This window comes from Halichoeres trimaculatus, unplaced genomic scaffold (assembly GCF_033239565.1).
Source record: "Halichoeres trimaculatus isolate MK-OKI-2021-1 unplaced genomic scaffold, fHalTri1.1 fHalTri1_scaffold_8, whole genome shotgun sequence".
Classification (NCBI taxonomy): domain Eukaryota; kingdom Metazoa; phylum Chordata; class Actinopteri; order Labriformes; family Labridae; genus Halichoeres; species Halichoeres trimaculatus.
The window spans coordinates 20,414,015-20,426,937 of record NW_027437186.1 but is presented as its reverse complement, the minus strand read 5'-3'; the positions used below and the strand labels follow the sequence as shown (position 1 = coordinate 20,426,937).

The window sequence follows — 12,923 nt, the reverse complement described above, 5'->3', positions numbered from 1 at the left end:
GAGATATAGAGACATAGAGATTATGGGAGAGTAAGCGAAAGGGTGTGTGTGTGTGTGTGACAGGGGAACAGAAAGTGTGTGCATTAGAGAGTGTGTGTGCATATGAAGCAGAGACAATAGGAGGTAATGTGTTTGCAATTATTTGTACAACCTTATTTTGAGAGGTTTGTTCTTTGAGATCATGTGTCATAGGTGGTGTGTGTGTGTGTGTGTGTGTGTGTGTGTGTGTGTGTGTGTGTGTGTGAGAGAGAGAGAAAGAGAGATACTGCTCATTCATTTCCTCATTGTGCTCCACTGACCTAAGCAGCATAAACTTTCCCTTATCACCTGAACCCTTTTACATCCCCAGCAACTTAACATAATCAGCAGGATGCTCACCTTGCACACATGCACACACACACACACACACACACACACATGACTTTGATGTTAACTCATATCATATTTTAGCATTGCAGCAAGATGATAGATAACATGTAAAATATTCAGAAAGGCATGTCGCCGCCTGGTCCGATAAATGGCTCTCCACCTACTGAGCTGTGACTGCTGTGAAGATACTGCAACTGTGGGACAAAGTAAGTCAGAATGATATGGGTTATATGTCACTCTTCTACTTCCTGTTATACCATGTGAACATGTTTTTTAATAGGCCTACTTTACACTGGAATAACTGTCAAATAGAAGTTTGTAATGGTGCTGATGTATTGACACAATACAAATCTGCAGTTCCCTAAATGTCCACTTGAAGTCCCATTTTAGATATTCCAACTGAACAGCAGAGTCATGAATTCAGAGAATTAATTTGTCTATTTGACTTATTTCTTTTTTCGTATTCATTTCAATCAGGTTGATTTTTTCCTTCAAATGCATCCTGTAAGATAACAAACTCAAGGAGTTATAGCTAAATTTGCACAATTAAGCATGTGCTGTTGTACCAATAGGATCAAGAACAGGCCTCAGGTCCACCTCTTTGCCAATTTTTATGTTGTTTGGAGGTTTGGTTGAGACAACATTTAAATTTTGCTTTGAGGCTCCACAAGGGGGCAAAATATTGTAATTAGGCACTTTAATGTTTGGAAGTATACAACTCTTATGCATATCTTGAATGTTAATCAATCAGTTATATGAAGCAAGAATATGAAACCATACTGATTTGACTCAGGTCCATCCTCCATCCTCAAAGGCTGACAACAGGGATGCAAAGTGCTTGCTTCTTTTCAGCTTCATTGAGTCAAAGAATTCCTGCACCATTGTGGGATCTTTCACCCTTAAGTGGTGACTTCTCCATGATGACCATGATCACAGTAAACAAAGCCTCCCTCAGGTTTAGTCGTGATACTGAGCCAGTGTGTTGTGGGTCAGTGGGCATGGAAATGAATTCAAAGCAGGAACTGGCTGATTATAGGCTGTGCTGTGTGCTCTGCCTCTGAATAGAGAAATTAGAGGAAGTAAACACAAGAGAAGTAGCTATGGGGACTTACGTAAAAGAAAGAGGGAGGTGAGAACTGAAGGTGTGAGGTTCATATCGAGCTTAACTTCATCCTTCACCGCCAGGTGACACTTGAGTTCAAGAGAAATTGAGTGTAGTTCATCTTCATCATGTGTTGGAGTGTCAGCCTCAGGGGAAAGTGAAAACATAGGGTGTATTTCCAAAACAAAAATCATTTCACCTGGACAAGTGTTTAATTATTGTGCTCAGTGAGGTCAGAGCATTTAAAAGCTAAAAAGAGAAGAAGCCTTTACTGTTTGGATCACAAGTGAAAGAGAAAAGAAAGCACAAATGAAGAGGAGAACAATTTGCATTCACATTTTATGAAAAAAAATACATCATTTAATTGCATTTTTGTTAGATTACAGAGTAAGAACATACGTCTAATAATAGCCACCCTCTTAGCACAGATTAGTCTGCACTGACACTATGGAGGACATGTGGTTTGTCAGCTCAGGTCAACCTTCCTGTCTAGCTGCTGCAAATGTAGCTAGAGACAAATGCATGCTTCATGCAGACTGAGTATTTGTCTTCTGTAGAAGACTGTAGGGACATGCCTCTTGTTTGGTGTAGTCCAGTAATTACCTTTTTGTATTTAGCTGCTGTGCAACCCCTTCACTCTCAGGGGAGGTTGAACTGTCCTCCCCTCAGACAAAAGTGACGGAGGTGCTCCACTCTTAACATGCATCCACAGGTGTCTCTGAGGCTACTTCTGCTTTTATCATTGCAGTGAGCAATGCAAACCACAGCGATGGCTCATTCAAATGAGAGTAAACCCCAGAGTCTATTTGTGCAGCGACAAAACCAAATGAGTAGGCAGCTTTTACACAGCATACATACTGAAAAAAGCTCACCTCATCTCACTGTCACCTTCTTATTCCTCAACTGCTCCAGTTACACATCACCATACTAACCATGTTACTCAGATGGGGATATTTATGAGAACTTAAATTATACACAGGTAGTGCTCAAGTTGGTAGATTGTTGTGCTTCTGTGGCCTTTTTGTTAATCTGGTGTTTCAGCTCTAAAAAAAGAAAACTTAAGCAGCTGCATTTTGATTCTCAAGTTCTTACGTCAGGGAAAGTGGTACCTTGATCCTTTGTCTGTTCTTCATTGCTACCACTTTGGTTGTGTGAAAACCTTTACTAAACCACAGTGGCAGCTGGAGTCAAACATTTCCAGTTGGTAATTTTAAAAACTGGTTGGTTACTACATCCACTTCCAGTTAAAGTGGTTGTAGTGAAGAGTTTTTGGTACTCATAATAGTGACGAAGAAACAGGAAAAACAAAAAAGGGCTTTCCTGCTGAGAGATATAGATGTGTTAACTTGCTGTGTGAAGATGCTACAGTATCATTGCATTACAGTAAAAGGAGCACAAATGCACCAAACTTATCATTCATTGTTACCAACTTCAGCTCTAACTAACAACAAAGGAAGATCCGTAAACTTTCAAAGCTCACTGAGAACAGTTGCAGCATTTTTTGGATGGAGGAGTCAGTAATGTAACAGTTAAGGTCATTTAATGCTGACTGACAGGATTTCTGTGTCTGCACTATGCTCTGCCTTAAATGGAATACAGTAAGTGTACAGTATGTCCATCAACACTGCACATACATGCATGCATGCATCACTCATTGCACAGTGACAGCAGCACTTCCTCTTTTGTCAAGTCAAGCCACAGTTTTGACATGAAACTGTTAAATACACACACACACATATACACACAGGCGCGCACACACACAGGCGCGCACACACACACACACACACACACACACACACACACACACACACACACACACACACACACACACACACACACACACACACACACACACGCACACGCACACACACACAATCTTATCGTCAACATGTCATCTTTTCAGGAACTACATACGGCTGCCTTGTTATCAGCTTGATGGGCGTTGTGTTGCACGTTTCAGATTAGCCAAAAGTGTATGACCTCTCTGAAAGCCTAAGTTTTGGTGAGAAAGATTATGTAGCCAGGCAAAAAATATGGTGACCACAAAATTTGTTTGATGCAAAAGCCTCACTAAGGCAACTTGTTGTAAATGGTTGATTTGGTGCAATGTGTAATTGCTTGTTGCTATACTGCAGCCAGCTGGAACGTTTTACCATTTTGTTTTGGAGGTAAAATGAAAGTACAGAAGTTTAGACCTGTCAACAGCAATCATATTACTTCATCCTAGATCTTATCTGTTGATATCCTGCCGTGCATTTTAAAAACTTTGGTGGCTATCACTGGAGTGTGTTCCTCTAACTCTGATGTTATGAGGGAGTAAAGGTTGTGCTTTCATTCCTTTCTGCTTCCCAGAGATATCTCTCAGGCTGTTTTCCTATCCGGCTGCACAATGCAGCCTTACACCAAGAAATCAGCTTATGTGATATTTTCCAGAAACTTCTTGCAAAAAAGTTTCCATATTTTGTGCGGGAAAAAATCTAGGATTAAAGCAGGTTTTAGTTAAAGCAGGACTTACATGTTGCTAACAGAATTCAGTGCATGTGTATACTTAAATATGTAGTCATACTTTTTCTTTGTTAGGATTTTGTGACCCGTATTCACTTCATATACAAAACATTTCATCTTGCTTTATTCATCTGGATAACTCGACTTCTTTGTCTTGCAGCTTCAGTTTTGTCAGTGTGCACAGTTTTACTTTGGACCCCAGGCTAGAACTGATCACTTTTGTTCTGTAGCTGCAGAAGTTTGCTCTGGATAGTAAGACCAACAGGAACTGATGTGTTTTCATGTTTGGTTCATTGAAAGAAGCTACAACGTCCTCAGCAGCATCCATTTTCATACCTTAATAGGCAAAAACTCTCATGTCAGTTATCAGACCCTGAACTTTGAAACAGTTCTTCTTCCTGATCGAAGGTTATATCATCATCAACAGTTTGTTAACACCCATAAAAACAGAGGGTTTGGTGGGCAATCATTCTGGTTTACAGTTAAGACGATTGTTTTCCAGTAAGAAACTGCAGCAGGGTGCAGCTGGGTGTTGACTGTTTTTGTGTAGAGGCCACCGAGGGGTTAACTGTCTCACACTGTGCAGCTTACCGACGCCTAACGGCTGCCACAAGAGCACTATACGGTACTGGTGTGGGGTTTTTAGTCAGAGCTACTGGTTTCCAGTAAAGACCTGCACCCAGAGCAGAGGAAGTGGTGGTGGTGGAGCCTGAAAGTCTATTCAGATGAAGAAAAAGAAAAGTTTTCATGCTTCAGTTGCTTATCATTACATACAAAAACTGATTTTACTTCCCATACATTTACATGTCTGCTTTTTATTTCATTTAGCCAGTTCTACAGCAGCTTCCTGGGAACTGAGGAATAAGGTCAAAGGTCAAAGCCATGGTGCTCTGCAATGAACAGAAAAATCTACCATCCCATCCTCGGATGCTGCACTACTTGATTCTACAAATCAGGTAATTGATTCTTAGATAAACAAACTTAACCAAAAACAAGAGACCAACAAGGACTCTGACCTTAATACTTAAGGGCTTCTTTTGGAAAATTTGTTAAAGTTGAGGTGTCGTAAAGTAGAAGGAGATATGATTATTTTAAGATGTGGATCACCCTTTGACCATACACAGTGTGTTTAATCATTAACTTTGATTTAGAGCAAAGGAATGACCATGTTTGGCAAACAAAAAGGCTATAGCGCCACTTAGTGGAACAGCAGTGATGTTACACTAAGTGCATCAATATCACCTCATCATCAAATCAAACAAGGCTATTTGTACAACTAGTTATATGTTATGACACCTTTACAGAAAAAAAATGAATTGATCAAAAATGGTAGAAATAATGTCAACAGGTGGTTAAAGGCCTCCTACATGTTTTCTCAGTTATTATATCTGAGCAATCATGAAGCTTCAAAGTTACAAAGTACTTTGGTGCCACCTGCTGTTGAGTTTAAAAGTTGTTGAACACAAAACCATCTTTCAAACCCTATTGTTCCAGTTTCATTCTGCTTATTTAACATCAATACTTCTCTTATACTTGTCTTTACTTATCTGGTTCTATTTTAAATATTTATGTTAATAATTTATATAATTAATATATATTAATATTGATATTATAAGATTTTATTCCTCTAATTCTGTCTTTGTAGTCTTGTACAAATTCGGAATTTGTACAAGGCCCCCAAGTCAACAATTTGTTTCATGAATTCATGAACTTAAAAAACAAAACAGACATTCTCCTACAAAAAGACATTTCAGGGTTTAAGGCACAGTTAAGTGAATGAGGCACTGAGCCTAATATTTCTTCAGTATGAGTAGGTTGTTCAACAGCACCATGATATCCTTTTTTTTTTTTATTGTTCATGTTTTCTTATCTGTGCTATATTCTTGTGCAACTTGGTTTATGTGCGTGTGTGGTTCCTTGTTATGTTACTTATGTCACATTGGTTTTTATGTTTGCTGTATTTATTAATACTTGAGTACTTAAGCCCAGGACAAATTTGCCAAAGAGGCAAATATCATGTTGTATCATAACTAAAGATAACTTGCTACTTTACTTACTTTATGAATTTGATGTATAAGAGCCCAAAATATAAGCAGATAAAACGTACTGTGGCTATGTATAAGTTAGCACCTGTGTGCATTTAAAAGTGAGTCTTATATTGTGGACAGGGGGACTGTTTACACATCCACAAACAGCTTTTATTCTGTGTTTTAGAGGAGTGCATGTTTGAAACAGTTGATAATTATAATCTGACCAGAATTCATACCAAAACAGATTAATAATAATTTAAAAAAGTAATGACTTTCCTGTAGTACCCGTTTAATTCCAGAAGAGGGCAGTGTTTTCCTTGTCATCCCAACCATCAGTGTCTCTGTATTTCAGCCCTGTTGTTTTGCCCTCCAGCACTCCATCAGTAAATTCTTCAAACATCTTTCATTTCCAGAGGGTGAACCTTTGAAGCCCCGCCCCTCCTCATGGGTAATTAGTGCAATTGATTGGTTGGTGGGGCTCAGCTGGCTGTATTGATTGACATAGTTAAAAACAACAATGGAGAAGAGCAGTGAGAAGCAGTCAGGTTTGGTTTCACACAGCAGATCAACTTGGTGAGGAAAGAGACAGCTGTGGAAATGCATCAGGATGATTGTGTGTGAGCATGTGTGTGTGGTGTGTGTGTCCTCACTCCACACTGTAGTGAATTGTTTCAGTTTTGGTGGGACAAAAAGAGCAGATGTTCACAGCCCTGTCTCTTGAAGTTTTTTTTTTCATTACTTATAAATAATTATCGACAGTCTTTACACTCATCCTGTTTTTTCCTTGCTCTAAGTTGCTGTTGTCAGCTTCAGGATTTTCCAAAGTAATTCACTTTCTTGGGGGCCTGTTTTTCTTTCTTTCTCTGATGTTAGATAATGTTTTTGTTTTTTTTCAGTTAACATAATTTCTTACATAGTGTGATTAATTTGTGTTGTTTGAACACTGAGACACAGGAAAACAAGTCAGGAAGCTTATTTCTTGTTTTCTGAAGAACAGTTTAAGTTGTCCTGCTGTAAATCATAGTTGTCTACTTCTCTACCTTGTTTCTGATATCCGTTTAGACTTATGACTTAAGTTGGGAGCTTTAACCCCAAGGAAATCAAGGGATGTTCGGTTCATGTTTTCTATCCAACCCCTATTAAAGGTTTTGCAACACAGGAGCAAAAATTTTCAGAACAAGGGCAGTGGGATGACTTCCTTCAGTCCCGTCAAGCTTGCTGTGCACACAAGTATTCCAATAACTGAAACTGTGCTGGCTTATCGTCTGAAGTTTGAGTTCTGATGAAACATTTTTTTCCAAACCTTGGAACACATTTTGCAAAGAGCAGAAATTCAACAAAATTACATTTAATCTATTTCTCTTTTTTTTTCTTCTAAACAGTGTGAATAACTTGTTCGATAAAACTGTAGAAAATTGTTTGATATATACCACGTGGCATGCCTTTACAATAATCTGTGGGCTCTGTCAAGACTTCACACCATTCACCATAAAGAACAAACAAAAACGCATCACAGACAAAACACAAAAACACTGAGATGTCCAAAGAGTTTCCAAAGAGACCCACAGAGTAAAAATCAAATATCACAAATTTCCTGGAATGCAAGACTAGCAGATGTAGATTTGTTTCTAATTTTCTAACAAGATTAAAACATTTTATTGCATTTTGCTTAAAGACTTAAAAAAAAAATTCTCCCAAAATCATTGCCGGTGACTAAGAAAGAAGTGTTTGTCCAGTTTGGTCACTTTTGGCTGAATTCTTTGGAAATAACTGTGGGTAATGACCTCATCCCAGTATTTGAGACAATACTTTCATCAGACGAAGGCTTTCAATGACTGTCTGGTGGACCCTCTGTGATGACAGAGGCCCCCCACCTGGAGCAGAAACCCTGGTGGTCCCACTCAGACATTAATCATAGTTCAACCATCAGTAAACGCACGCATGTTCTGTCTGCTGTCACACACATACTCAGTGTGCAACAAAATGTAGGAAAAACACACATAGAGAAAAAAAACAACTAAAAAAAAATAATTTGATGCTGACATTAGCAAACCCACAAAGACTACTCAACCACATTTTCTGCAAAAGATGTGCCTCAGACAATTTGCTCCGTCTCCTGAATGCCCCAAGTGTCTTGGTGGGCTTATCAGAAACAATAGTGTCTCAGTTTCCCACCTGGAAACAAATTATGTCCAGACTCTGGAGGAGGTGAGTCAGATCCTCTGACACATCTTGGGCTCTCCCGGCCTGGATGGGGAAGAAAGCAAGGGCAGGGGATGGAGACTGGGGAATGTGGAAGGAAAGCTGTGGGAGCTGAGCTCAATTTGGTAGACTAAATAGACCAAATACCACAATGAAGTTTACGTCAGAGGAAATGACAAGCTTTAGTTGAGACTGTCTTTAATGCCATTATTAGGGCCTGTGTTGCTGATTTAATGATGCATATTTCCTACAGTGTGTTCACAGCTCATTTCACGTCTCCTTCACTCTCCTCTTTTGCAGCGTTTGCAACTAATGCAGCAACAGTTGCAGTCACTTTCAGTACTTCATGAAAGTGACTCTAGATTTCATTTTGCCCATTAAACCTCATATGACTCATTCCTGTGGACAGTTTTGTAGCTTTGAGGTAGCTGCTGCCTGAACTGTGGGAGGAGTAGACGCAAGTATTGCACTTTCTATTATGACACAATCCGCTTATATTCCCACACTCCACACTGACATCCCGTGGCCTTAAAGTGCCAGTACAGAAAGTACTAAGCTGTTTTCGCTGCAGTTCAGTAAGCAAAGAGAGTCAGAATGCTTGAATTAAAGTGCAGTTTCAGTAAATCTAACCAAATATCTCTTAAAAAACTACACATGGTCTCCCTTACTTTTTGAGAAGCTGAATCTGCACATTTCTTTTCTTCACCCTCGCACATGTACACAATTAATACTGTGACACTAACTGAAAGAAGGACTCACTAAGTGGTTGTGTGTGGGTGTTTTTTTTTTTTCCTTGCAATTGTACAATCTCCAAATCACCACCCAATAAAGTTTCCATGGTAAAACATCACCAGACAATTTGTTCCACTTGCTCACCCAGCAGCAGACAGTTATGGTGGCTGAAAACCTAAGGAGACAGAGGAGGCAGTGTGGCTCTGAGGCAGTGGAAAGGACTGGAGGAGGACACTGAGTGATGGAAACCTTTTGGAAAAATATTCAGTTTATTTAAGACTCTAAAAGACCAAGACTGAATATTGTAAGATTAGAATATCTACTTTACCTATGCTGAACTTAATTTTTCACTCACTTTTTTTTTTTTTTTTTTTAACATTTCCAGCATTACATTCCCTCTAATATGTGTGGAAATACCCTCTGACACAACCAACTCTGACTTTTCCTAATGACAAATAGCCTGTTGTGAGCTCAACACTAGGACCCCCATCACCTGCTGAGTCAACAAGACCCAGACCCCCTGTAGAGTGATGACAAATGTCTGGTGACTCAAAGCGGACAGAGTGATGCTTGAATCAGTCACTGCTCATGTGAAGAAGTAGACCTCAGAATCATCAATCTATCAATGTCAGCATCTGAGCTGATCACTTTAACTCATAACTTAGATAGTTAAGAAGGTAAATTACTTATTTGTTGTATGATGAAGTGACAAAGATGATTTGGACAACCTCACCAAGAATAAACACCCTTCCTGAAATGTAGCTTTCCCCTGCATGCTAACAAACTCACACAAGCTAACTGTATTCACCATCAACTAAAACATTTGTCTTCCTACCACAGTATTTTGTCTTGAAGTTTATGACGAAAAAACAACCATTAAAACTTAAAGATCTTGTTTCAGGGGACTTTGGTCTTATAAAATCATTCTGAAGCACTAGTTCAAGGCTTACTTGACCACTGCACAATGTCAAACCTGAACTCTGAACATCCAGAAATAATTTTACAATCAAACTAAAGGGCGGCAGTCTTGAAAGGCACAAATGCTGAGTGCTACTCTCAGGCACAAGTACTGACTCTGTAGGAAAAGTAATTATATGGCATTTTATGGAGGAAAGTTCTACTCCGAGCCTCAAAAAGACTCTATCTCTACAACTATTTATAGTACAGCCTCATTCTTGTAGTTTTTAAACACCACTTTGAGTTAAACCAGGATATCTCAGAAGCACACAGTTGGTGCGATGCAGCCGAAAGTGCAATTCATTTTGAGATAATGTGTTATGTGTAATCTCCTTGATCTCCACCTGTTGACTCGATCTCCCACAATCCTCCCACAAAGAGCACTTTCATGAGCCAGCATTTATTTTAACTATCTCTTTTCTTTGAACTAACACTGAGCTTCAGATGAAATGGTCAACAAGTTTAAGAACATTTAGTTTTATTTGAGGTTGCTCCTTATCTGTTGTGTGATAACGATAGCCTCATGGTTCATTAGTTTCAATGTAGGCCAATGTGAAAGTGTTTAACTGTAGAAAAGGTTTTTCAGGAAACGTGACAGTGCATGCATTCCGGCCAGCTCTAAACCTAAAAGCAGAAGGACACACAGCCTGTTTTTATCAAACCAAAAGACCAATTTAGCAGTTGTGTCACAGCAGTCACACTCACACAGCAGTGGCAGAAAAACGCCGGAAACACAAAGAAGAAAGCTGTACCATTAGATATGAGAATAAGATGGCTAAAATGAAAGAATATTTCATTTCAAGTTTAAATAAATCATTATTCAAACAGTATAGACACAAAGAAATATGCAACTGCAATCAATGGGGAAGACTGGTGTCCATAGAACAATCAACATTTTCACAATATTATATTTTTTTTTTTCTGAAATTGTTTTAAATTGTCTTTTGTTGTAAAACAAAAAGCCCACCAAAAAGTCTCGGTATTCACTGTCTTGGACAGGACCACAATGTACAAAACTGTTAGCATTCAAATATTTGTATTTCACAACCTGCTGCACCACATCATTACATTTCCACTTTTGCCATCACTTTGGTTCCACCCACCAAACTATGCAATTACAAACACAAAATGGCACTGCATGTCAGATCACCCTCCTCAGGACTGCCATACTTAGGTACAGCTGTATAGCCACTACATATTCTACACAGCTTGCATTCAGCCTCATGCTAACTAATGTAACTGCAAATTAGCAAGATGCTTCTTCTGTCGTATGTCCTTAGACCTCCAGCTCTGTTGCAGCAAGCCAGTCCAGCGTATCAATGTCCAAGTCTTTTAAGCCACGATCTCCATTTGGTGGCCGATATATGGGGCAGCTGGAAGTCATGTGCTCCACAGTCTGTGGTGTAACCCTGCATTTGCAGCGGGCATTCTCTGTGAGACCCCACTTCTGCATTGCAGCACCAAAGCATCCCACACCGGTCCTCAAGCGGTTGAGGGTTGTCCACTCCTTATGGGGAAGATGCTGGTCAGGAACATCTGTTGGGTCCATTTTGCCTTCACCCAGGAAGCCTTGGAGGTGTCTGCCGGTGTTATACGGAGCAGTTCCTTGGCGTGTGTGGCAAAGGGGTGCCGGGACTTGAGGCGTGTCCGCTGTGGTGTCTCCGTGACAACCTTGTGGAGGAGGTGGGACTCACACTGCTGAGCCTTCCGAGCGAGGGCAAGCGTGGCTGCTTCTCGTCTGACCTCTGCTGGAGCGATTCCAGCGAGGACAGGCAGTTGGTTAATTGGGGTGGCTCGTAGGCATCCGGAGACAGTCCGTAGGGCAGTGTCGAGGGCAGCATCCAGCTTCTTAACATGAGGGCTGCGGCTCCAGACCGGGGCGCAGTACTCAGTGGAGGGAAACAACATGGCCTCAGTGGAAATGCGTAGTGTCTTGGTGGTGGCTCCCCATGTGGTACCGGCTAGGCGCCCTATCAGAGCGGCATGAGCAGTGGTCTTGCCTTTGACACTGTCGAGATGTTGCTTAAAAGACAGGGTCCGGTCCAGCTTCACTCCGAGGTATGTCGGGGAGGACTGGGACTGTAGCCGGAAATTGTCAACCATGATGTTGATATTGCGGTTGGCTTCCTTGTTGTACAACATTGTTGACACAGTCTTTTCAACACTGAGCTTAAGGCGCCAGTCCTTCAAGTATGAGGACAGGATGTTCATGTCCTCAGAAAGGCCCTCCTCTACTGCTTCCCAAGATGGCTTCCTGAGCAAGATGGCCAGGTCATCTGCATAGCCGTACTTCTGTGATGTTGTTTCGGGTAGGTCGTAGATGTAGATGTTGAACAGAAGTTCAACATCTTCAACATCAAGTGCAAGATGCTGACCTCACTGTTAATTGCAGTAGCTGCATAGTCAATGCTAATGGTAGCCAAGAAAAGGCTGAATGTTGTCATCGTGGTAAATTTAAAATATGATGTTAACCCCTTTACTCTTTACCAGGCTTAAACTTTCATTAAGACCTTAAGCTTAAAAAAACATAGGCACAGTCTTCGTGCTGCCACCCATTGACTCCTTGTGAACCCCAAAGAAGGCAGACACTCACTGTTTCCATCAGTCCTGACTGTGCATTCTTGATGAACTAATTAGCAAATGTTAGCCTGTTGTAATGCTAAATGCAGACTGAAGGAGCTAGCCCAATGCTAGCTACTGAGGCGTCTTCCCCCGGCGTTGCTTCATTGATGCGCTTCACCTGCTTAACAGAGCTGCACGTCCAAAGATCCACAAGTAGCTCGTCGTCATTGCAAACAATCACATTTCTTTCCATCAAAGTGTACCTATAATGTTCCTTTGATCAGCCCAATAATCACCTGTCAGCCCACAGCATACACCGTGCAGTGGTCAAAAACTTTTTTGCCCTCCGGGTTCGTGACCCTTCACCTCAACAAAGACCTACCTGTCTTTATACCTGAGCCTCAGGCATATAGCGACACCAAGTGTTAAATCAGTGAACTACCTATAAACCTTCTGATGCATAT

At 40.5% G+C, this 12,923-nt stretch overlaps 1 long non-coding RNA gene across 1 annotated transcript in view; it reads left to right on the top strand.

Moving 5' to 3' along the window:
• The window catches only part of LOC141795364 (uncharacterized), a 71,141-nt gene that overhangs the window by 3,035 nt on the left and 55,183 nt on the right, over positions 1 to 12,923 (top strand). Inside the window, exon 2 of the long non-coding RNA XR_012598591.1 lies at positions 4,805 to 4,932. This is a non-coding gene — a long non-coding RNA (uncharacterized LOC141795364). The remainder of the gene's footprint in view (positions 1 to 4,804; positions 4,933 to 12,923) is intronic.